Raw genomic sequence first — 27,779 nt, forward strand, 5'->3', positions numbered from 1 at the left:
CCCAAAGGGACTAGGACCAAGAAGGAGACTCCAAAGGAGTGAACCAGGATGAAACAGGGCACCTAAGAAAGGACCCTGTCGACCCAGCAAAGCAAGTGAAGACTTGTAAAGCCCCCTCTACCTAAACCAAAGGACCAAGAAATGTCCTGAGAACTTAAAAAGGAGGAAAGAAAAATTCCTCCCTTACACAGAGTGCACACTCGCACCCAGAATAGAGCAACCGAAAGACAAACCGTCCATGGGAGCCGCTGAAAAAAACCCAGCATCAGATAAAAGAATATGCTCCTCCCAGCCATAGGCGTCCTGCTACAAAAAGGACTTAACAACCACAGGTCGCCACCCTAGCTGTGAAAACGCACAGGACCTTCTTCAGAAGAAATCCAATACAGTGCAGGACAGGACCTTCCCAAAAAGGGACAGGAAGGAAGGAATCAAACTCAGAACCCGGTAGAGAAAACTACCTACTGAGGAGGAATCCACCACAAAGCTTCTTACTCAAAGAAGGTTAACAATAACTGATACGCGGCTAAGATCAACAGATCAGACAGATCCCTTACTCTTGCTCCGGTAACGGACCCAGCACCAAAGTGAATGATAATGTCCGAAATACTTAGGGATTAAAAAGTACCCCTCTTAAAGATCTGCAGGAAGGAAGATCCATCCCTTTACACTGTGATCCCGGATACCAGGCAGGGGAGGCAACCCCACCGACAGAGGCAAAAAGGGTACCTTCAAGCATAAGCCGGAAACAGCGGGATGTCAAATTCCCCCCCAAAGGGAAGAAAAGAGAAACCAGACTAACAATATGCTAGCACACAATCAAGGTGCAAATAGCTGCAGCTGGTTTTAAATGGTAAACCTTCCGCCCGCTAGCCGGCTTAGTTAACCATCAGACTAGAAAAGAGGGGCTGAAGCTGAAGGCCTGCCTAGAAGAAGTCTAGATTTCCCTGCAAGGGAGAGATTACTCACGTAGGAACAAAAGACATCCCAGACCGGGAAACTGGGCCATACAGAAGCAGACCTAAGGGGTCTAGATAAAGACCCCCAACAATCCAGTCAAAGACAGGACAAGCAGAACCGGCACCTGAAAACTCAGAGCCGGCTTAACTATTTAGAAACCCCTGAGGAACCCTAGGTTACCCCATCTGGAGTAGACTCACACTATAGGCGAAGCAATAACTGTCATATCCAAGCAACTTGGACACTGAACATACAGGAAAATGTCCCATACCCAAAGAGCTTAGGACACCCGCAGCAGGATACAACTCCCCACAGAAGTAGTGAAGCCACACAGCCACTCTGGAAGGCCCTAAGGCCCTAGGGACAACTTCCACTAAGTCCAAAGACTAAGAACATATGAAAACAGAAAACTCTGCTTAGGAATGCTAGCTGTCACCAGAATCACAAAACAGATAACAGGAGCTTTACCTGGGTACAACCCACAACCTCCTGCTTCAGAAGCGGGGGAGCCAACCACTACACCACCTCTCCCATAGAAACTGGATTGATAAGTTAACAAAAGTATCCAAGATCCTCAGGATCCATGCAAATTTGGTCGCCTTCAAATCATGATCTAGGCGAGGATATGTGTCACCCATCAGTGAAGGAGCATTCGCTGTAAGGAACACCTAAACACAGCTGGATACAAACTCTTGACCCTCAGCTTTGAAGGCAACAGGGTTTACCACTAAGCCGAGGGGCACCATCTCTGACAACACAACGGCTCGAGGATGGAAGAAGGAACATGAATCCTAACCCCTAGCAGGAGACATCCCTAAAGCCTAAGCAGGGACGACACAGTAAAGGTGGGAGACAGCCATCTGAAAATCTCACAAAGAATGGGAGCAGACGAGATCCTGGAAGCAGAGTAGCCAAAAGGCTTTAACTTCCAGCAACAGATGACCCGAAGCCAACCAAGGAAATTGACAAAAGGCCCCTCACTTCAACCCGAAGGAAGAGGTACCGTCATCAAAGAAAAACAAATTCCAAAAGGGGGAACCTTAAATAGAAAATGAGGACAATCCCCCCGAGAGATCCCTAGTAGGATCTGCCGCCCACAAAGAACAGGACAGTTAGGACTGACCCTGATGCCTCAAAAGGCAGAACGAGAACCAGCCGGACGTCAGTGAACGAAGGCTTCCTCTACCATGTTCTCTTTTTTTTTCTTTCTTATTTTAGTCCTGCATGGGCAGAGCCTCAAAAAATTATTGGGAGGTTCACCTCACGAAAACTCTTAGCAAAAAGCAAGCATTATTCGAACTGAAGAGACCCCAGAATAATAAACTCCTCATCCGAGTGAGTAACTCACCACCCAGCCAGGCCCGCCAGTTACAACGGCACCACGTAGATGATATAGACCGTAAGGAACAGAGACTGCGCCCTATAAGGACCAGCCTGCTACATGGGCCACTCCAACTGACCCAGGTCACAAAAAAAATTCAAGACCCCAATAGGAATCGACAAAAAGGATATAACACATTACAATGTACTAACACCTTAACATGCAACTTCCACGGAAGCACCCAAGCGACCACAAAATCGCTAGTATCAGATTCCAGAGAAGAAATATTTCCCAAGGGAAAAATCATAAAAGACATGAGCTTCTAAAGTACAAAATAAAATACATCCTAACCAGATCAAAGAAAAAGAGGGCAGCACCCACAGGTGAACGCCCAAGAAGAATAGGTACACCAACAGGACCAGTTAATCAGAGACCCCATTCTCCCACAGCTCAGAACTGGAAAAAGATACCTAAAAAGAAAGATAAATTGGAGACGACAAGGAGATTACTTCATCCCCACACGTCTAACCCAGCTTGTCGTCTGGAACAGAAGACCGAGGATTCCTCACCCTATAAGCGCTAGGATCTTCCAGCACCGCCAAAACATGCCGTAGTAGGACACAAAGGCACGCCAGTCTGTAACAAAAAGCAAGACTTACCTCCGCCGGGGCAACTGATGATCCCGACTCTGAGAGTTGGGCCCCTAAAGCTTCAGGGGAAGCCACTTCCCCAGATGGCTGATCTGACCCAGATGATCCCACGCCTGATGATCCCTAGTTAGCATAACACGGACAGTATCTCAGTAACACCTCCTCTGGAAGATGTAAATGCGCCAGTGACATAGATATGGCCATGCGAAACCGCGCAAGCCGCCTTCCGGAGAAGGGGTAACAGCATTAGGAACACCTGCTTGCGTAGCCAAAGAAGGTTCTAGCGGCCACGCCGCATGGGATATGGCGGGTGGGTCTGCGGACTCTAAGTTCCCTGTATCGGGAGAAGAGAGCACTCTAGAGCAGCATTCGGAACATAACTGATGGGCATGGATTTCCCGGGCCATTTTATACTCTTCACAAGAAGTAGAATCTGAATCGGAGCCATCTGTCTCTAAAAAAATCAGAGTCCTCCATAACTTGGTATATAGAAATTATGGATAGACAAAACTAAAAATGGCACCTTACACCCCCAATGGCTGGGGCACTCACCACCTCCTGAGACCCAGACAGCTAGCAGACAGACTTTTTCCTCCGTCGTCACACGGTCAAGAATACGGAAATGGAACACAGAAGCGTGCCACGTCTCGTCACAAGGTGCGCCGTGCAGGCCATCGAAAAAAACCGCGCCAAAGCCTACAAGGGCTGCACAGCCTGACAAGAAAAGGCCGTTATGTTCCGAACTAGCCACAAGCCCAAGTTACGCTACACATTAGCCGATAGAATCACATAACAAACATGATTAAAGTCCCCCCTGTTCAATAACCCCTCTCAGAAGGAAGATATTAACCTTTGATTCCTTACAAAGATAAAGGAGTCCCATTGAGACACGGCTTCTTCGTTTACATTATTTATCACATCATCAAAGTAAAATGAAGCGATCTTACCGGAATCAACGCCTTGTAACAGGAACACGGCCCTTCAGGTGTGGCAGATAGTAGCCTCGCTTCTGACATGGACTTGAGAGAAGAAAGCAGGCAGCGAAACTCGTCAACGCTGAATGCTAAGGAGCTGTCAATATGAGTCGGGATGGTTTTGCAGAAAGACTCTCCCTGCATCTCCGGACTCTAACATTCATCCATGCTCTCACTGAGAGGCTGACAGGATTACTTAAAACTCCAGTCCCATTTCGAAGAGTACTACCCTCCATAAGAAACTATCTAAAATCTTCCGACACTTCTCTGCCAACCTCCTGTGACGAAAGGCAAAGAATGACTGGGGGATGAGGGAAGTAGGAGAGGTATTTAAGCCTTTGGCTGGGGTGTCTTTGCCTCCTCCTGGTGGCCAGGTTCTGAATTCTGATAAGTAATGAATGCAGCTGTAGACTCTTCCCGTTTAAGAATAAAAACATTTTTTGTATTTATAAAACAACTTCCAATCTCTTATTTCGAACTTGCTCTAAGCACACATTTAATCCTTTTGTTTCCAGAGGACTCGCAATGTATTGCAGTCCTTTTTGGCAGCATAGGAGTTAAAATTGTGACAGACATTTAGTAACTGGCTTAGTAACCATCTCAGAGTAGGAGAAACATGTTTAGAGATTCCCTTCTATTGATGTGTAACACATGGCTCTCCCTCTTCCAAGGAATCAAGAATTGTGTTTTTTGCCAGCAGTTATTTATCTGCTCATTCACATGCAAGCTGTTTATAGCATGCTTATGTGAAGCAAAAATGATACAGCAACAGTATGCTTTATTTCTCCTTCACTGTACACAGTGTATGGGATTTCACGTCTTTCAAATCCAACAGGAGCCTAAATAGGTTACCATGGACAAACACCACAGCAAATTGAGAAAACATTTAAAAGACAACAAAGTAAATGCAACCAAATCAATCAATATGTTTAAAACGTTTTTGGGTACAAACATATGATCCTATAACAACTAACCAGATTAAGGTTAGATCTAACTGTCTTAACTTCATTATAATATTTTTCTACATAAATATTTCTACATTATTCTTATTTATTTATTTTCTCTCTCTCTCTCTCTCTCTAAAATGCAGCATATCTGCAAAAAGAAAAGGACAGATGAGGGAACCATTGGCACTTTCGCTTTGCAGTGCTGCTCTACAACAGGCTCTTTAAACAGTGCTTTGCTCTGGGTGCATTGTATATATTTTTCTTCACACAGTGCAGCTACAGCAAAGCACTGTTTGAAGAGAACAGGCAAATATGGGGTATCCACTGCAAAGCAGCAGCCCATTGATTGAAGACTGCCTCTTTTTAACTGCTGCAATATAAAATATTTATGTCCTGTGCAGCTGTTGCTGGAAAACGTTCCCTCAAGACCCTTCGACTCTATTGGTTCCCCTGCTGGGTTTACTCTGACGCTGCTTGCTGAGTGACGTTTGCCTAGCGTACCGAGCTTACGCCTGTCTGACGGGCGACTTTTGGTTCCGTCCTGCCTGTCTGGGTACACGTTTGTACCGCCGCTCTTGTGAGTAACACTCTGTGTGGGGGGTCCGCTGCTTATGTGTGTCCCTTTGCTGCCTCAAACGATACTTGTCCCATGAGGCGCCTCTTCCATCTGTCATCCACAGGTTCCCAATATAAAATATAAAACTTTAAAAATTGCTTTATACTCCAGTTAATCAGTATATTTTCCCTTCCTTTTTGGACTCTAGCTTCCTGCTTTATGAATTGTTGTTATTGCTGAGTTTGAATTACCCTTTATTGGGTTTTACTAAATAGTTCAGTTTTGATGTGAAAGTATATACAGCCCTACTTTTACAAAGCATCCCAATTATACGTGCAAATAAATAAAATTAAAATGTACCATAGAATTAGAGTGGCAACAACATACATTTGTGAAAATAACTAGCCAAAGGCTACAAAATATAAAGCAATGAAAAAGTAGACATACTATACATCAGGGGTCGACAAATCTGTTTAAAATTTAGAAGCCAGTAAGAATATTTAGGAACCAGGCATACTTTTAGGAGTCAGATAGTGGTATTTGTATTTATATATATATATATATATATGGAGAATAACCCAAAAAGTTAGGAGCCAGTGGCTCAATAGCTCCTGGGTTTGTCGAGCCCTGCTATACATACAGACCGGTTACCCCAGCAGTAACCCAAAATAATAAAACACATAACCTAACTGCAAGGTGCATCCCAGAACAGGACATAACTATCTAGAGATGCCTAGGGTATATTAGACAGGAAACAGTGCAAACAGATAGCTGAACAAACCCTGACAGTATCCCGCTTGATCTTGTAGCATCACAGTGTCCATAAATTAACTGCACAAAATGAGAAACACATCAGCTAAAATTAGTTCCAGCTCAGCCTAACTAATTCCAAATAGGTAGGAGCTCAACTGATTCAAACAGGAAGAGGAACCTGAAGAGGAACCCTACACCTTCCAGAACTCTGAGAAGATGAGCCCAACTCCTGCAACGTCTTGGATACTCCACTTCAGACCGAGAGGCAGCATTTCCTACTCCAATGACCAGCATGACCCTTTATATCATGAAAATATTAGTTTTTTAGCAGTAATCCACAAACATACAACCAAGGTACACTACAAAACAAATACAATTGCATGTACCCAAGACATGTTTTATAATGTGTAGTGTTTATTTTAGCTAGTTTCTGTTAATAGTTGATTTACTACCTTTGTTATTTCAAGTGTTATACAGCTGTGCTCATAAGTTTACATACCCTGGCAGAATTTATGATTTCTTGGCCATTTTTCAGAGAATATGAATGATAACACAAAAACTTTTCTTCCACTCATGGCTAGTGTTTGGCTGAAGCCATTTATTATCAATCAACTGTGTTTACTCTTTTTAAATCATAATGACAACAGAAACTACCCAAATGACCCTGATCAAACGTTTACATACCCTGGTGATTTTGGCCTGATAACATGCACACAAGTTGACACAAAGGAGTTTGAATGGCTATTAAAAGGTAACCATCCTCATCTGTGATCTGTTTGTTTGTAATTAGTGTGTGTGTATAAAAGGTCAATGAGTTTCTGGGCTCCTGACAGACCCTTGCATCTTTCATCCAGTGCTGCACTGACGTTTCTGGATTCTGAGGCATGGGGAAAGCAAAAGAATTGTCAAAGGATCTGCGGGAAAAGGTAGTTGAACTGTATAAAACATGAAAGGGATATAAAAAGATATCCAAGGAATTGAGAATGAAAATCAGCAGTGTTCAAACTCTAATCAAGAAGTGGAAAATGAGGGGTTCTGTTTGATAACATACTGCATTCATCTTGCCATCAATTCTGACCAAATTGTCTGTGCCTTTGTAGCTCACACATCCTCAAAACATCAGCAATCCACCTCCGTGTTTCACAGTAGGAATGGTGTACCTTTCATCATAGGCCTTGTTGACTCCTCTCCAAATGTAGCATTTATGGTTGTGAACAAAAAGCTCAATTTTGGTCTCATCACTCCAAATGACTTTGTGCCAGAAGGTTTGAGGCTTGTCTCTGTGCTGTTTGGCGTATTGTAAGTGGGATACTTTGTGGCATTTGCGTAGTAATGGCTTTCTTTTGGTGACTCGACCATGCAGCCCATCTTTCTTCAAGTGCCTCCTTATTGTGCATCTTGAAACAGCCACACCACATGTTTTCAGAGTCCTGTATTTCACCTGAAGTTATTTGTGGGTTTGTCTTTGCATCCCAAACAATTTTCCTGGCCGTTGTGGCTGAAATTTTAGTTGGTCTACCTGACCGTGGTTTGGTTTCAACAGAACCCTCATTTTCCACTTCTTTATTAGAGTTTGAACACTGCTGATTTGCATTCTCAATTCCTTGGATATCTTTTATATCCCTTTCCTGTTTTATACAGTTCAACTACCTTTTCCCGTAGATCCTTTGACAATTCTTTTGCTTTCCCCATGAAAAAAAAAAAACACAGTTGATTGACAATAAATGGCTTCAGCCAAACACTAACCATGAGTGTAAGAAAAGTTTTTGTGTTATGATTCATATTCTCTGAAAAATGGCCAAGAAATCATAAATTCTGCCAGGGTATGTAAACTTATTAGCACAACTGTAGCTCTCTGTAATATCACAGTTATGTAGTAAAAAACTTGAGATAAGAAGCCACCAGAAGCCTTAAAAAAACAAAATTTAAAGAAACATACAAAGTTCCTGAGGGCTTGATTTATCAAGCCCTTCTCTCCCCTATGATTGCAGGTTCGCACATGCCACAAATCAGCAAGCGCTACCAAGGGTGCTGAACAAAAAATGGGTCTGCTCCTAAGATATACATTCCTGCTTTTTAAATAAAGATAGCAAGAGAACGAAGAAGAAAAAATTAGAATGGCAGTAAATTAGAAAGTTGCTTACAAATGCATGTTCTGACTCATGAAAGAAAAAAAATGGGTTTAGTGTCCCTTTAAGGCTTCTGTAAACAAGTAGCAAAATCAGAGTTTGCCAATGTTATTATATGTAATAAATTGCCTATCACTAAAAAAGAAATCAAAGTATAAAGTTCAGAAGCCATAGTGTTACCTAGCCTATGAAATTAAAATGAGTTTACAATCATTTTAAAACAGTTCTGAAATCTAAGCAATATTTTAGATGGACTTTAATTGGTCACTTCTAATAAAGATGCGCTATAACTTATTTTTTAAACTAGTCGCGCCATTCGAATACCCAGCACTCTGGCCGCCCACTTCAAAAGTCTTTTTTTGTGAGCTAAAGGTTTTAACTGTTCTCCAAGTGGTGCTCTAGCTACAAAAACATGGTGTACAGCTAGAGCACCGATTGAGGAACAGTTCAAACCGTTAGCTCACAAAAAATATATATATGTGTTGTGAAGTGGACGGCCAGAATGTGGGGTATTAAAAGTAAGTTACAGCACATATTCATTAGAAACAATCAATTAAAGTTCCTGTAAAATATTGCTTTGATTCCAGACTCTATTTTAAAACATGTAAAGTTTACCATTACTTTTACCCCCCTTCCCGTCGTTAGGACATTCCATGCCGCCCTAACCTCGCTTGACTTTAGCGCCATTAGGACGGCATGGAATGTCCTATCTGCTCTGCTGTCCTGAAGCCATAACATCTTCCTAACTGGGATCACGGGCTGGAGGGCGTGCTTAGCATCATAGGCACGCCCCCTGACCCGATCCTATCATTGAAATCACACAATCAAAATGTATGATCGTGTGATTTCAATTTTTTACATCGGAACTTTGTTCTGATATAACAAAAAAGTACTGACAGGAAGGGGTAAATAGACATTTAACCAGGGTTAAGATCAGTGGGCACACTTGTATACCACTTACCTGAGTATACCTGAGTGGTACAACTATGTCAGCAAGGCTAACACAATGAGTTCAGATATTTTGTACTGGTATCAGGATTTGACAAGTATCACTGGTAAAATATTTACTATTTTAAAGGGATTTCAAACACTTAATAAATGCTAGATAGAAATATGATGCATTCAAAGAAAAGATTAGTCTGAGAATAACATGTAGAAGTATTTTTTTTAAAGTTTCATTTATATTGACAAAATAAGTGTAAAGTTTTAGTGTCTATTAAACAATGGGAGCTGCCATGTTGTAACTTATGTTACCTTCTTAGGTTACCTTCTAAATGGTATTACAGGAGAAAGGGACAAAATAAATAATGAAAGTATATTGCCGATATGTATATATATATATATATATATATATATATATATAATTTATCATTTTATATTACCATCTAAAAGTGTTTAATGTCGCTTTAAGACTTGCCCAACTTGCTTGTTTTGAAATTTTCCCTGATGACTTATTAAGTTATATTAGTTAAGTAGCCCCCATACTAAAAATGCATGGAGTCTATTCTATGCGGAAAATGTATTAAGCTGTGTCATGAAGACCTCATGATTTTAGGTTGTAAGGGGTTAACTTTTTCTTTGTGTATTTTTTCAAATGAGTATTTTCCCTGATTATGCTTAAAGGGACAGTAAACTTTAAAAATAATGTTATATAATTATATAACATTATATTAGCCAAACATTTATAAAACCTAATATTCCCTATTAATTTAAAAAAAAAAAAAAAAAAAAAAAAAAAGCTGTTTCACAGACCCGCTCTCTGCTCTCTGTTGAGCGGGTCTGTTATATTTACTCAGCGCATCGGGCCAGCTGTATAGTCACAGCCCGGCCCGACCGCGCCATAAGACTAAGTGCAGCTTGCTCCTGTCACAGGAGCGAGCTGCACTTAGTCTTATGGCGCGGTCGGGCCGGGCTGTGACTATACAGCTGGCCCGATGCGCTGAGTAAATATAACAGACCCGCTCAGCAGAGAGCGGGTCTGAAACAGCGTTTTTTTTTTTTTTAAATTAATAGGGAATATTAGGTTTTATAAATGTTTGGCTAATATAATGTTATATAATTCTGCACTATGTGCAGAATTATATAACATTATTTTTAAAGTTTACTGACACTTTAAAAAACTGACCTCCTACCATAAGTAGTTTCACTTAAGCAAATTGTATTGCATATATCCGGAGACCTGCACCAGAGAGGTGCATCAAGTCAGTAAGATGTCAACACAAAGAGTGATGGAAAACAGTATTTATATCAAAACACAGGCCTTAGATATTATATCTCCCAGAAGATTTTTGTAGTTATCAAAACTGTGTGTCTGCAGAAATAACATGCCCCTTCTTCACAGCAAAAATATGTTATAAAAACAAAATCATAAAAGAGTTGAGGAATAGACCTTAAAGGGTAGGCTGGCCATATTGACGCTTTAAAAAGGGACACATATGAAAAATACATCTGTCAGGGCTGTTTAAAGAAATGCTTTGAATAATGTTTGGTTATAAGAACCCCGACATAGGTATTTTTCATATGTGGCCCTTTTAAAAGCAGCAATATGGTCAGCCTATTAAAGGGACATAATCATGAAAGAAAACACTTTGGGTTTTATATAGAGCATATCATTTTCAGATTTCAGATTTACTTCTATTACCAATTTTGCTTAATTATTTTGGTATCCTTTGTCGAAGGAGAACAATGCTCTACTGGGGCCTAGCTGAACACATTGGGTGAGACAGTGACAAGCAGCTAGCTCACAGTAGTGCATTGCTTCTGAGCCTACTTACCTTCTTTTCAACAATAGATACCAAGAAAACAAAGTAAATTAGATAAGAGAAGTAAATTGGAAAATTGTTAAAAATTGTATATTTTTTTTAATCATGAAAGTTAAATTTTGACTCTACCTTTAATGCCATTGCTCCCCTGCAAATCTATGTACACAGAATCAGCCCATACTAAATTTCAAGAAGGTCAATGAATAGAAGATTGTTTGATGTGGAATAGATCTGCACAAGGACCTAAGTGTGAGGAGGAAGGTGCAAGCATTCAAAATGAAATATAATGCTATTGGTTAAGTTAAATAAAACTATTTTAATTGTCATTATTAAGGTAATCATTTTTTTTTCCTTCCAATTAAGTACAGCTGAAAAGTTGATCAAATATGAATGATTAACCTATTAAACTGGAGACAGTTCCTCTCCCAATAATTTCAATTATCTATTTATGCATTTCATGTATATAGCCAAATCAGTAATAGTCTGATGTAACAGGAAAAATAATCTAAATATTTTTATTTTAAAAATGAAAACCATGATTTAAATCAAATCCACCCTGCTGGAGGGGCCTGGTAGGAAACCTGGTCTCAGGAACAATGTATTTTAAATTTCCTCCCCTTTAATTTGTTCCCAATGATCCACTTTACCTGCTGGAGTGTATTAAATTGTTTACAAGTATTTCCATTACCCTTATATTGGCATTTGAAATAGTTTATTTAGCCTGTGGTATCCCCACCCATCCTGAATGTTTTTGGCCTTAAGGCCAAGCTGTGTTGACACAGCCAGTAGAAGAAATTACACTCCCAGTGGGTTATAGAAGAGATAAGGTAATAAAATGTTAATTGGAAACACATTAAGTGAAAAACAATTTTATAGTATGACGTCCCTTTAACTGTGATTTCAACAAAATAATGTTGTCGTTCTACATGGGAGGCTGTGTGTAACAGCATAAATGGCGGTCTTTTCTTGTCAACTACCTTGGTATAGATATCTAAGCTAGTACAGTATTAGCTTCTGGGTTTTTTTTGTTTTAAAAACTGTTGCTTCATGTAACGGTTTGTTGACTCTTTTTGTATATAATGCACTGTGACTCCAGCAGGAGGTGTGCATGAGATGTATTTAGTGTTTAATGTGTAGTAATAGATACCTGCAGCGTAACCTAGGTACCAATATGACAGCACCCATGATTAGCAGTAGGTGCAATGCATTATGACACCTAAGCAAACTTTAACAATGTGTTGAGCCCCTTTGCAGGATTAAAATGCATGTTTGCAACCATACATTGTTTAAATATGATCTGAAGTGTTGACTTGGCATTGATATCTCCCTGTGGGCATCAGATTAGTTTTTTTGTTTTTCTTTGCATATTGTGGCATCTGAGTCTACTGCACTACATCAGTACAGCAGAATAATAAAATAATATACCTAATTTGGTGATCTCACACTGCTATAATAAAATGCTCTATCACATTAGAGCATTTTATTATTACATTGTAAACCTTATATCAAGAGGATGAATCATGATCAATAAACTTATTTTAGTTATGCGTAATTATAGTCTAGAAATGCATCAGAGCAGAGTTTAATCCTATTTGCTTTGTTTTTAAAGAAACTCAAAATCACTTATAATTGTTCTTTCGATTGGCTGTGTTTCCGTGTAAGGTCATTTTAAGGTACTTTTCTGTCTCGTTTCTTCCTCTTCCTGTTTAGCCTTGTTGTAGCATTGATAAGCATACTGTGCTTCTGACCTACCCCATCAAACAGGGCTGACTCTCATGTGCCAGTCCAATGACTCACAGTCAAGTGTTACCGAAGAACAGGGCAGACATTTATTCGGGAATGTAAGAGGCAGGTAGTCACAATAACCCTTTTACTGCCAGAGAGAACTGTAAGTAAAGCACTCTTTTCAAATGGTAAAGGAAGTTTGTTTTTTAATTTCAGCTTTTATTTAGTGTGTAGCATTATTAAAGTGAATTTTAATTTGACGTAAAATAATTAAATTATACACAGGAAAAAACAACTTTCCAATGTAATTTTATTTAGCATGTTTTTCCTCTAATTTAAAAGGGACAGGAAACCCCAACATTTTCTTACATGATTTAAATAGAACATACAATTTCAAACAACTTTCTTCTATTATCAAATTAGCTTCATTATTGTGTTATCCTTTGCTAAAGGAACAGCATTGCACTACTGACAGCTAGCTGAACCTATCTAGTTAGTCAATCACAAGAGACAAATGTGTACAGGCACCAATCAGCAGCTAGCTCCCACTAGTTTAGGATATGTGCATATTACTTTTCAACAAAGGATACCAAGAGAATGAAGCACATTTAAAAAAAATAGTGTCTTAATGACGGGGGACTTGGGGTGCCCAATCTTTTGCTATACTTGCAGGCAGCGCAATTAACTAGAATGGTTGACTGGTGTAAAAATAATGTGGACAAAGAATGGGTTAAACTCGAGCATGACCTAACCAGTTCTAGAAGTCTGGGGTCCACGTGTTGGATATACAGACAACATAGGACTTTACCGCCACTTACCCCTTCGTTTCCGATACACTTTCCACATGGGATTACCTCACGAGATCTCTTACAGGCATTTCTATTATTCCCTCACCATTAACCCCTCTACTACACAACAAAGACTTTCCCCCACTACTTCAGAAACGGTCAGGCGAATTATATACGCTAGCAGCAGGCCTACCTTGCCATTCAGTTTTAGATAGAGGTACCATTTTACAGAAAACCGCTCTAACGGACAAAAACATCACTTTTTTTTAACAGGTGGTTTGAATATTTACAATTATCCCACTTTCTCTCTTGTCATAAAGACAAACCCAACTTGACTAGAGGCTTAAGCCCATTCGAAGCACTTTGTCACTCCCCACAACTAGCGAGGGGCACACTTTCCCAGATATATAAAATCCTCATTGCCTTACATTCTAAAAGCTTACCGCCATACACAAAAGCTTGGGAAGCTGAACTGGGATTTGAGATCCCTACTGAAACTTGGAACATTATATTCCGACAAATGGGAAAGGCTCCCTCTTCAATGGGCATCACAGAAACGAATTTAAAGCTCCTTGAAAGATGGTATCTTTACCCCAGTAGGCTTGCTAGGATTTACCCTCACTCTGACCCACTATGCTGGAGGGACTGTAAACAAGTAGGAACACTTCTTCATATTTGGTGGGATTGCCCCACACTTCAACCCTTCTGGCATGATATACATAGAGAAATTCAAAAGGCTCTCTCCATAGACATCCCTTTTGATCCCCTAACACTTTTATTTAATAAACCGCCTAAGATCAAATGCAAGTACAGACAGGTCTTATTATACATTATGTTAAGTGGTGCAAAACAATTGGTCCCTAGACTGTGGAAACAGCGTAGTATTCCAACTCAGAGAGACTGGACACAAAATGTCACACCTACACACACGCTAGGACACCACCTTAACTAACTAACCTCAGCAGTGGGACCCCCTATTGGCCTAAATGCTCTCCATAGATGGTGAAAAACAAGTATGACCCAGCTGGGGTTTTGCCTTGGGCCTGCGCCTCGTTTTGTTCCTTGGAACCTTAATTCCGTTATTTACTTATTATTTTATTGACTGCAACCTTCACCTAAGTGTGTTTAAAATTGTAAGACTTCTTAGCTAATGTGCCTGTTGCGTAGCAAAGTTTATTTGTTTGGTGGAAGTTTCACCCACATGTTTTGAAAAAAAGAAAAACTTTACAAGCTGTTTTGTTATACTGCAATATTTTTTTGCCGGAGTTTGCAATGCCATGATCAACAGAACTGTGAACATAAGATTGTATTGATCCTGCCTCAAGTTTCTTTTTTATTTCTCTTTTTATTGTCATTACTGTATTACGCCGGATACAATCCATGGCAATTGTAAAACATTTAACTATCTCAATAAAGCTTGTTGAAAAAAAAATAATAATAAAAAAAAAAAATTAGTGTCTTAAAATTGCATGCTGTATCTGAATCGTGCAACTTTGACTTTCCTATCCTTAAAACTGAGGTTCTTTCACTGCAAAGAGACAATAGACTTCAGGATTTATTTATTGTGGGAGGAGGGAAACATTAAAATGCCCCAAACAAAATAATGCCAGTGGCAGGAGACAGCTGCTAGTTGTACGCACAAGCTGCACATCATATTATAAATGATGGCTTGATGGCATAAAAAAATGACTCGTGTTTCAGTGTAAGGTCATTTTAAGGCACTTGCTTCCTCTTGCCCTCCCTCTAGCCGCCTAAGTGCTACATAGTTATTGGTTGATCAGTGAAGGAGCCTATTACATCTGTTCTTAATCAGCCACATTGAAAACAAAATAAGCAATACTAAAAAAGATTTTTTTAATGAACGTGCCTTGAACTGTAAAACAATATGAATTTTGCTAAAAGACTGCTCAAAATGCTTCTAAAACATTTATTTTGCTTAATCGCAGATATATACTAAGCAATTAAAGACTCTACTGTTCAGGGATGAATACAACCTATGCTAACCTTTCTTTATACCAGTTCCTCTCCTCCATCGCTATCCCCTGAACCCCCTTAGCATGTAAGCCTAAGAGTCCAGCTGTTTGTGTAGATCACTTTTTGTAGATCACCTTCTTAAAGGACCAGTCAACACAGTAGATTTGCATAATCAGCAAATGCATAATAACAAGACAATGCAATAGCACTTAGTCTGAACTTCAAATGAGTAGTAGATTTTTTTCTGACAATTTTAAAAGTTATGTCTTTTTCCACTCCCCCTGTACCATGTGACAGCCATCAACCAATAACAAATGCATACACATACCATGTGACAGCCATCAGCCATTCACAAATGCATACACACTTATTCTTGCACATGCTCAGTAGGAGCTGGTGACTCAAAAAGTTTAAATATAAAAAGACTGTGCACATCTTGTTCATGGAAGTAAATTGGAAAGTTGTTTAAAATGGCATGCTCTATCTGAATAATAAAAGTTTAATTTTGATTGAGTGTCCCTTTAAAAGCTGACTACAACAGTGCAACTCTTGGCAGGGCCCTCTACCCATTTGATCCCTATAATTGTTTTGTTGTACTCCGCATTTGTTTATAGCGCTGCCGAATCTGTTGGCGCTCTACAAATAACAGATAATAATAATAAATAAAACATAACATTGCTTTAAAGGAACAGGGAACCTAAAATTTTTCTTCCATGATTCAGATAGAACATACAATTTAAAACAACATTCCAATTAACTTCTATTAAAAAAAGTTGCTTCATTTTCTTGGTATCCTTTTTTGAAAGAGCAGCAATGTACTACTGGGAGCTAGCTGAACACATCGGGTGAACCAACAACAAGGAGGCATATACTGTATGTGAAGCCACTAAGCAGCTAGCTCACAGTAGTGCACTGCTGTTCCTGAGACTACCTAGGTATGCTTTACAACAAAGGAGAACAAAGAAAACAAGATAACTGAAGTAAATTAGAAAGGTGTTTAAAAATTGCATGCTCTATCTGAAGCATAAATTGTTCATTTCCACTTTATAGTCCCTTTTAATATTGTGGGCTCCATTTATGAAGCAGCAATGCTTCAGGCTCGGCTGAAACAGAAGTCAAGAAGCAGCGGTCATAAGACCGCTGCTCCTTACTTAACTTATATGATCGGGATGATTGACAACCCCTGCTTGCGGCTGATTGGCCAGAAATGCTTGTGCAGTGTTAAATGATTATATAAACTTATATCAGATACATTTTTCTATTCCCTTACTGCAGGGCTCGACAAACCCAGGAGCCTAGGAGCCACTGGCTCCTAGAATTTTACCCCTGGCTCCTAACTTTTTGGGTTATTCTCTATATATCTATATACAAATCCAACTGTCTGGCTACTAAAAATATGCCTGGCTCCTAAATATTCTTACTGGCTCCTAATTTTTTAACATATTTGTCAAGCACTGCCTTACTGTGTTTGTCCCAACCACTTCTGTTGGCAGGTTACTCCACGTATCAACTACTCTTTTCAAACAATGGAGCTGTTCTGCAAACGACTCCTGAACCTGCTAATCTGTCAACTTTACATCATAAATTCTTGTTCCAGTCACATTAAAACCTACTTCATTTTCATTTAAAAATAGAGAACAGTAATTAAAATACGCAGTCATTGTGTACTAGTTCATTACATAATTTCCTCTAATAAGTATGTAAGAAATGCTATTACTCATTGGTGACTATTTAAAGGGACATGAAAGACGATTTTTTTTAATTTCATTATTTAGAAAGGGCATGCAATTTGAAACAACTTTCCAATTTACATCTATTATCTAATTTGCTTCATTCTCTTGCTATCCTTTGCTTAAAAGCCGGTGAGGTAGCTCAGTTGGTAAATGCCTGTTTAAAAGATCCAAGGTCGCAGGTTCAAATCCTGGCAAGCCCTTCATCCTTCCGAGGACCATTAAATTGGGTAATAACAACAACTATTACTATTTAGCTGCCAATTTGGTTAATTCCGAGAGCGAGCCCTGAAAAAGAGATTTGAGTCCCACTGGGAGAAAGGCACTATATAAATACTAGTTATTATTATGTCTAAATAGGCTCAGTAGCTGCCCATTGGTGGCTGCACATAGATACCTTGTGTGATTGGCTCCCCCATGTGCATTGCCATTTCTTCAATATAGAATATCTAAAGAATGAAGCAAATTAGATGATTGAATTAAAATGGAATGTTGTTTAAAATTGTATTCTCTTTCTGAATCATGAAAGAAAAATTTTGGGTTTCATGTCCCTTTAAGTTTGAACAAAATATAGAAGAATAAACCTTCTATACTGGATGCGCCAGAACACATAAAAAAAATCAATACAAACTGTCCAACACTACAGGCCCAATCCAAAGAAAGCTGCCGTAGAAGAGGGCTGCTTCCACTTCACAAAACGTATCCCGCAAAAGGATGAAGTGTATAATCTACGGAAGTAAAAGAAAAAGAGGGAGCCCCAATCGTGAAGTATGTCACCCCAACAATAATCACAAAATTGAGAAAAACTATATACTCACAAACAGACATGCACTGAATAGTGCAATAATAGCAGGCTGCACAGGTAAAGTTATGGCCCACTTTACCGTCCACAGCCCTTCTGGGTCCTGGTTTAAGAGACTGTCCAAGATCTGTCTACCCCACACCTCAATCCTGCCCTTTCGCACATAACGCTACCACTCCCACATACGGCCTGTACACGAAATACCAGTGGGTCATTGCCCACAAGCACTTAACCTCCCGCATCATCAGACAGATGTTGGGAGCTTTGCTGCAACAACAATTACACATAAATGAGGTAGAAAAAGGAGCAAATTTGCAATTTATTTTTTTTAAACAAACTTCTTTTGTTGTTTTCTCTTACAACAAATCTGTTTAAATGACTAAATATAAACTTCCACACGGTTTGCAAATAAAGACAAATTTCTATGTGTTTTAAGCTTTTTCTTGAATCTCGCTTATAGCATTGGAGTTTCCTATTGGAATGCACTGTATCTCAATTTGCATGAATTACAGGACTCCTATTATATTTCTTTTCAAGTAGGCTTGAAGCATTGGCATGAATTTTAAACAAACATGCTTGAAAATGTACTGCCTTTTTAAATCAAGATGTATGTGTTTTAACATATTTGCTGTGGTTAAAGTGCCAGCAGGGGCGTATTATGGCCTAGGCCAACAAGGCCGGTGCCTAGGTCAGCAGATTTGCGAGGGGCAGCACATCTGCCCTATCCTCTCTCTAAAAGCCAGCACACAGTACAGGTTTTACAGAGAAGACAAGGCACGTGCGCTTATTAAGGTCGCTCTTCACAGGCAGTGCTCCTTTAAACTGTTGCTTCATTTAGAGCCACCAGCATTTTTGCAGTGGAAGCGTTGTTGGTGAGAAACTTGCCCAGGGATATGCTTACAAGGTGAGGCTGGAGGAGAAGACCTTGTGCCGATATCCTGCCTCCCCTTGTCAGCTGTGATGGGTCTGCGAGCGCAGTGCTTACTGTAGGTCTTAGTAACTAGCAGACTGGATGCGTCTGTGCACTGCTAAGATCAGCTTCTGATGTCTAATCATAAACTCTCAGCGCTAATGCATGTTAGCTACTAATAGCTTTCGCTGCATTCATGAACCCACAGAGTAAATAGTAAACAAACACTTAAAAAGTTTCATTACTTAAATAATGGTAATTACTGTATGTTGTTGCATGTGAAGGGCAGTGATTGTTTCAACGTGTATTCTTCTTTCCCTCCCTTCCTCTATCCCTTCTTTCCCTTTCTCCCTCCCTTCCATCCTCAATTTCCTTACTCCCTCCCTTCTTTCTTTTCCTCCCTTCCTTCATTCAACTCCCTCCCTTGCTCCCTTCTTTCCCTCTCCCCTTTTCTCCTCTCCCTCCACACTTTTCTCTTCTCTCTCTGTCCATTCCTTCTTTCCTTTCCCTCCCTTTTCTCCCCTCCCCTTCTTTTCTCTCCATTCCATGCAATTCAACCCATCTGTATGCAAGTGTTTTGCTAGCCCATTTTCTTTTGAATTGTTTTGAAGAAAAAAAAAAATTACACTGACCCAAAATAATATTAAGGGAAAAAAGGTCTAAAACCATTGGGGGTGGCAGCAGAATTTTGAGGGCCTAGGGCAGCACAAAACCTAAATACGCCACTGAGTGCTAGTAAACATTTATTAAAAAATTGAAATATAAAAGTTTAATTCAACTGTTAAATGCATGTTGAATACACATGATGAATTGAAAAACTAAACAAACGCTTTATTTATAATATTTTTAGAGCTAATGAAACTTGTCAATCAATTTCTGCAGCCAGCCCACCCTAGATTCAGTATTCAGCTTATAAACCCGCTCATCCTACGAGAAAGGTGTGTCTCGCCCCTTTTCCTTCTTCAATGCATTCATCCTATCTGATCCTAGACAGATTAGCTGCGCATGCGCTCCAACAAGCTCTGGCCCTAAATTCAGTTTTGGCAGAGCATTGGTACAGTTGTCTATTATAGGTGAATGTTTATACCTCATCAATCAGCTATTTTTAAGAGCCATGCGGTGCATGTTATTTATAGAACTGTACTGATACTCTGCCAAAACTGAATTTACGGCAAGAGCTAAGTTGGAGCGCATGCGCAGTTGAATATAGTGAGATCCGGCTGTGTGAGGAAATGAGTGGTGCGCCTCTCTCCTAAGTCTATGGCGCGAACGATTCAGGACAGAAAGGTTGAGGTAGGGTCTGGAAGAAGCGGCTTTGAAGAGGGGGCAGTCAGAAGAGGAAACATAATTAGAAATTCAAAAGTAAATATATGCTGTTCCATTTTAATCATTATTAAATTAAAGGTTGATTTATACTCTATTACATATGATGTTTGGATATCATTTTTTTTTTTATTGTCCCTTTAAAGACACAAAAACAATATTTAATAAAATTACTTAATAAAACTAGAGCTTTTTTTCTATTACACTAGGACATTAAACACTAAATGCATTTTATAAGCATAGTATTGAGGTTATTCCCTGCCTCATTCAAGTAATGGGTGCCTCCATGTTGAAATCTAGCTTTCACTGTATTTCAGTGCGCATGTGCAGCAACTCTCCTTAAGATTTTTACAGTAAAAGCATTGTTCCAAAATGGCATCACCCATAATTAGAGGAGAGTCCATGCAATGTATTTATGTTTAATGTCCCTATAAGTTATTGGGGGTCTTCTTATTGGTAAGTAAAGTCTACTTATGTTTAATGTGAACTAAATTTAGTAATACATTAGCAGCAAAAAAATCATACACCGGTTTCCATTTAAATCAATGACCATGGTACATAAAATGTATGCAACTCACATTTACACATTTGTTTTTAACTTTTATGATACTTGTCAACACAACAGATCTAGTTGTGTATCACTATCTACATGTAAGGCACTGAAGGTGTATATTATATTTCATAGTAAAGATATCAAAGGCTTGAAATTCAAAGACAGATTCAATGTTTTTCATTCTTTTTCTTTTTTTTTTTTGGGGGGGGGGTCAGTTCTCTCATTTAACCTCTCAATTTGAGAAAGAAATGCTATGCAAAAGGGTTGATCCTAGTGTGTTTTATTCTGATTAGGTTAGAAGAACACACTAAACTGCAAAACAAACATTAATGTATAATTACAAATCAGCAATGACTTAGCACAATAAGGTCTAATCTTGTCTCACCAATGCTATTAAAAAGTGGCATTTGTGGAAGTAGAGGCGCAGGTTATGCAGGGATACACAATAATTGCTTTGACCCAGTTGGCCTAGCACAGACCAAACAGGGAAACAATACACCTGATGAGCATCTTCCCAATGCCCATCCTTCTGCCCTGATTCTATCAGTCACACCTTCACCTCTCATGCTGGTTCTACAACCTAACTAGGACACGCTGGAAGTAGACAAAGAGGTGTCGGGATTAGCTGTTCCAGTGTAAGCACTTATTCAATCATGCATTTGTCTTTCTTGTGGATCAAAAACGGTGAAAACTAAATTACCCACATGATAAATCCTTAAAAAGAACATAAACGTTAAATAGTAACATTATTAGGGTACAACCCTATATATCTGTGTGTATATATATATATATATATATATTTGTGTGTGCGCGTGTGCATATATATGTATGTGGGTAAACTGCAAGATCTCCATATTTTTTAAACTATGTGTGAGCTTGATTGACAAGTAAGCCGGGGCTCTGTCTGAGATCAGTACTGGTCTTGTGCACAAGTTGCCTATCTCAAGAGGTGAAAAAAGGCTTTTTCTAATCAACATTGCACTGCAAAATATTTTCCCCTTTAATGTGTTCCCAATGGTCCACTTAACCTGCTGGAGAGTACTAAATTATATACAGATAACGTCTTTACCTTTATTTTGTCATTTGAAACCACCACCTATACTGAACATGTGAATACTGCAGTATTCTCTATAGTAAAGAGATGTAGACAAAAGGCAGCAACTGGTGAATGGGAGAAAGCTAAACCTATTTAAAAAAAAAAAAAAAAATGTTCCTGCATTTAATATAATAAACTCTTATAATCTGATAACAATGTACATTGTCTTTTAGGGTTATTTTTTTTTTCGTTCAAAAATATTTTTTTTATATGTTCAACTTCTGCACAGTATTACTTGTATGATATAAAATACCGTTTCATACTTTAATGCCCCTTTAGGTAAAATAAGGGTAAAACATTTAAAATACCCGACTCACACATACCATTAAAAAGCATTATATATAGGGCTGTACATTTTCTAATCTGGAAAGAGTAATAAATGTGGATTTTCCTGTATTTGATTTTGTGCCACTGTTACTTTTTTCTATCCTCCCAAATAACTTATTTTCCCTTGACTGGTAAACTATAGTGGTATCTTCCACTTCCACCCTTTGTTAAAGGGACAGTATACACCAATTTTCATTTAACTGAACGTAATAGACACTACTATAAAGAATAATATGCACAGATACTGATCTAAAAATCCAGTAAAAAAACCTTCCTTAGAAGCTCCCAGTTTAATACTGTTGATGAGGTTAGGCTGGGACATCTCGTGAAAGGGGCTGAAAAAAAAGAAAAAACTCCTCCCTCCCCCCTTCCGTGCATATGACAGATAACTTAAACAGGAACCAGCAGGAGTCTGTAAATGCGTATATACATCTGGCACTGTTGGGCTTGGGTAGAAGTCTAAAAATTATCACAATGTTATTAAAATATAAGCAAACAATACATTGTTACAAAACCACTCCCAGATAGACTATATAATGGATCATCTACATAACATATGCAAAGAAAAATCTAGTGTACAATGTCCCTTTAACTGTTAAACGTACTTCCCATATATCACTATACATTATGAAAAATGTTTTTCTAAAAAGGACATAAAGTATGCAAGTTATTGTTTCACTGTTGCTAAAGCAGAACAAAAGTTTTAAAAATATACTTAGTCAGCTCAGATCCAGTAATTTACTATATGCTTAATACCTCAATTTCTCTCCCCCACCCCGATCCCCTTAGTTTATTGTATCATAGTAGCTCCGCTTGGTATCATCTGTATTGCTAAATTCAACCCTTGAAGGAAAATGTATCAAGCTACGAGTGTGCAAGTTCTCAGAGAACCTGTCCGCATGCAATAGCAACTTGTCGTACAGAATTGCTTGGTAAAATGTGCACAAGAGCTGTTTTGTGCAATACCACCAAATCACACACAAACTAGGCCTGTCAACCACTCTAAACCAGTGAGTTTGGGTAATTTAATTTTCACCCCGTCAGAGGGGGTGGAGAGAAAAACAAGCAGGAATTGCTTCTTAAATTTGTGGTTTCAGGCTCACTCATGCACCAAAAAGTCTCAAAAACAGCAAATGTAGGTTGATACATTTAATCCTTTGGTAATATTTTGAGTAACAAATTACAGATTGCAACCATGCTTCCCTTCCATAACTAGGGTGACCATATTGCCACTTTAAAAAAGGGACACATTTGAAAACTACATATGTCAGGGCTGTTTTCAGGGCTGTTTTCGGAAATGTTTTGTATTAAAACCCTGACATATGTATTTTTCATATGTGTTCCTTCTTAAAGCGTCAATATGGTCAGCCTATCCATAACTCATTCTGTTCTAGGATCTTTTAAACTAAACAGAAGATTTATCAAGCTGCATTCTCAGCTTTTGAGGCGTTGCGGTACAGGCTTGCATAAGTAAGCTTGCAACCACAAATTTAAAGGGATAGGAAAGTCAAAATTAAACTTGCATGATTCAGACAGAGCATGTCATTTTAAGAGACTTTTAAATTCACTTCTATTTTCAAATGTGCGTCGTTCTTTTGTTATTCTTTGTTGAAAAAGAATACGCACATATCCTACACTAGTGGGAGCTGCTGCTAATTGGTGGCTGCACACATTTATCTCTTGTGATTGGCTAACTAGATGTGTTCATTTAGTTGCCAGTAGGGCAATGTTGTTCCTTCAGCAAAGGATAACAAGAGGATGAAGCAAGATTGATAATAGAAGTTTATTAGAAAGTTGTTTTTTTTAAATGGCATTTTCTATCCAAATCATGAAACAACATTTTGGGGTTTCCTGTACCTTTAAGAAGCAGAAACTGCACTTTTTCCTCTCAGCCTACTCAGAAGTGGCAGGATAAATCACACCAACACTCACTCTTCACGGTGACTGAGATGCCCTACTCTTGCTCATTTAGTGGCAGGAGAGCAGGGGGCAGGATTGCACAAGAGTGCTCTTGTGCAATTTTATATGTTGATTGGAGGGAAACAGATTCTCAACTTGAGAACTTGTCAGTCTGCAATCTTGCTACATTTTTCCCTTTACTTTTCAACACTTTTAAATAGTACACATCTAAAATGATGTCTCTGACTATGGTGTCCTTTTAATTGTTGACATTCAACATCAGCCCTGTGTGACAACCCATCCTTTGTGCCAAATTAACTTGAACGCTATTCAGGTCAGGAAATCAATGTTCATTTACAAACATTGGTACATGAAAACAAGAATACACAGCCTAATGTTCTCCCTCTGAAAAACCAATGTGAAAATAATATTCCTAAAATAAAATATATATAGATTAATGGATCATTACTATAATGCAGATACATTTTAATCTTACTCCTTACCATGCATATATATTATAAAGATACTTTCATAACACAGCCCCAGTGAATTATATCTTAAAGATACATATGCACTTAATTCAAGTCGAAGCAATTTCAATTGATCAATTTTGCATTTCCCAGTCACCATTCAATAAAAAAAAAAAAAAAAAATGTGGCAAAATATCTTTAATAACTAAATAAAAAAACTAAAGATGTCAGAGCCTATAACATTTGCTTTAAGGGGGAACAATATTCTCCTGAAAACCTCAAATATTCTTATTATTTGTTAGACATATTATCATATGTTTGCATCAACTTGTTATGTAAAATCCAGCAGCCTTCCAATGCAGTAAAGCAATGATACCCACTTCTCCAGGGTGATGGACAGGAGCAGGGTATAAATCATTCTGAAGCTCTTTAAAATCATTATGTGGTTGTCTTGGTGCATTCTTTTTTTTTTGTTCCTTTGCTGCTTGTTCTCTTTAAAGGGAAACTGTACTTAAAAAAACATTTCATATGAATATTTTTTTTTGAGCCCCAAAAATGTGAAGTAAAATTTGGTTAACCACTTAACGCGTGCGACATACCCTGTACATCCCTGGTCATTAAGGGATTGTCTTTTTATAATAGTGCGGGTCTTGCTTCCTAAAATAGCTGACGGCGAGACCGCACCATAAAAAATGCAACCCCCATAGAAAGGTACATCGCTGGTCATTAAGGGGTTAAAGGGACAGTCTATTTTTTTATTGTTTAAAAAGATCAATAATGCCTTTACTACCCATTCCCCAGCTTGCATAAACGACATTGTAATATTAATATACTTTATAACCTCTAAATCTCTGCCTGTTTCTAAGCCCTTGCAGGCCACATCGTTTTAATCTCAGTACATTTAATTAGGTTTTTACAGCCAGACAGTGCTAGTTCATGTGTGCCATATGGATAACACTGTGCTCGCTCACGTGAAGTTATTTATGAAGCATCACTCATTGGTTAAAAAAGCAGTGAGATAAGGGGCAGTGTGCAGAGGCTTAGATACAGGGTAATCATAGAGGTAAAATGTATATTAATATAACAAAACTGGGTAATGGGTAATTGTCCATCTTTTTAAACAATAACATGTTTCAAGTAGACTGTCCTTTTAATCCCTTAACGACCAAGGACGCTTGAGGCACGTCCTACAAAAAAAATACCCTTAAGGACCAAGGACATGCCCGACACGTATTCTGAGGTTTCAAGCGCTGGTGATCGCTTCCAGGCGCTATCAGGGTATCGCAGTGATGCCTCGATATTGAGGCATCACTGCAATACCCTTTTAACCCCTAAATGCAGAGAGCGCCATATTTACATCAATATATTGTGAAAATATGGGAAGAGAGAGGGGGAGAATAATAAATGTTGGGCAAGGGATCTAGGAGGGGGGGTAGGGTACTGAGGGGGGGGGCAGCTACACTACAGAAAATATTTTATTTTGCATAAAAAAATAAAGTACCAGTACCCAAGATGGTGGTGAATATGTAGATGGGCGAGGGTTAGAGAGCTGTATGGGCGGGGGGGGAATCCAACACTGTAGAATCAATATAAAAAAAAAATGCTTTTTATTTTAGTACTTGCAGACTTTCTGCCAGTACTTAAGATGGCGGTGACAATTGTGAGGTTGGGGAGGGAAGAGAGCTGTTTGAGGGGGGTCAGGGAGGGATCAGGTCAGGTGGGAGGCTGATCTCTACACTAAAGCTAAAATTAATCCTACTAGCTACATAATTAACCCCTTAACTGCTGGGCATAATACAAGTGTGATGTGCAGCTGCATTTAGCGGCCTTCTAATTACTAAAAAGCAACACCAAAGCTATATATGTCTGCTATTTCTGAACAAAGGGGATCCCAGAGAAGCATTTGCAACCATTTGTGCCATAATTGCACACGCTGTTTGTAAATAATTTCAGTAAGAAACCTAAAGTTAGTGAAAAAGTGAAAGATTTTTATTTTTTTATTTGATCGCATTTGGCGGTGAAATGGTGGCATGAAATATAGCAAAATGGGCCTAGATTGGGGGCGGGGCCTACACTCAATGCAGCAAGACGTGTCTCAATGAAGCTCTCTGAGTTGGAAGTTATTTATATAAGTTTTTAATAGTTAATCCTGATACTTCCTATCCTGAATCTGTTATCTATTACTCTTAATGACTATACTCAAGGAGTGGAAGCCTTGACAGTGCTCATGCCTATGTTTGTTGAGGCAGCTACGCAACAAACTTCTTCTCAGGACTTGCAGCCATCTTAACAAACTCCTGCATCTACGCAGTAAGTTCAGATACAGAAGAAGTTCCTGTAGAGGATCTGGAGCGTAGGTCTGGGGCTGCTGCATTATACCCCCCCCCCCGAACTCCGGGGTTACGATATCCTGAAAAAGGATAGTTAACAGTCATATCTAGACTGTCTTTTGTATTTCTAGAGAGAACCATCATTAACAAGACGGTAATACCTCAAGGGATCTCTTAGCTACGCTAATACATCTCACCCACTGAGTACTAATGGAAGCCCTGGCAAGATGGGAGACTCAAATACATAACCTCCTAGGGGAACACTTTCGTGATCTGGAGAGAGATCTGTGCGCTGTTTTATTGGAAGGTCGATCCCAGTATGAGATGCCTCAGACATCTGTTAAATATGACCAGGTGGTAGAGGAGAACCCGGACACTTGCTTGGCCGGGGGGGCCTATAGGGAGGAGGCTCTCTCGATCATAACGCAGACCACGCCAAGCCTAGGTCCAAAGATGGCCCCGCTCAGACCGGTACTTATATTGGGGGTCCGTGAGACTCCTGGAGCCGAGACATATCCCGCGGTGACTTCCCATCAAGGGCCAAAGTACTGATGGGGAGGACCGCATGGCAACTAGAACATGTGAAGAGGTGAATTTTCAGAGAGCCGAGTTTTGTGTTCACCAAGACGGCCACTATCACGGATATCACCACAGAGCCAGTTGCGGCTGCACGAGAGGAACAGTGTGGAGTCTACATGGAATTGACGGACTATCCTTATCAGTCTAGCAGTGCAGAGGCCACTTTAGTAGATGATCTCCACCCGACTATTGCAATTTGGTCCGAGCTAGTAAAGGGACAG

At 39.2% G+C, this 27,779-nt stretch overlaps 1 protein-coding gene across 2 annotated transcripts in view; it reads right to left on the reverse strand.

Moving 5' to 3' along the window:
- Positions 1-27,779, reverse strand: part of MNT (MAX network transcriptional repressor) — a 144,763-nt gene that overhangs the window by 97,253 nt on the left and 19,731 nt on the right. The window lies entirely within an intron of this gene.

The sequence above is a fragment of the Bombina bombina genome, chromosome 3 (genome assembly GCF_027579735.1).
Source record: "Bombina bombina isolate aBomBom1 chromosome 3, aBomBom1.pri, whole genome shotgun sequence".
NCBI classification, from domain to species: Eukaryota; Metazoa; Chordata; class Amphibia; order Anura; family Bombinatoridae; genus Bombina; species Bombina bombina.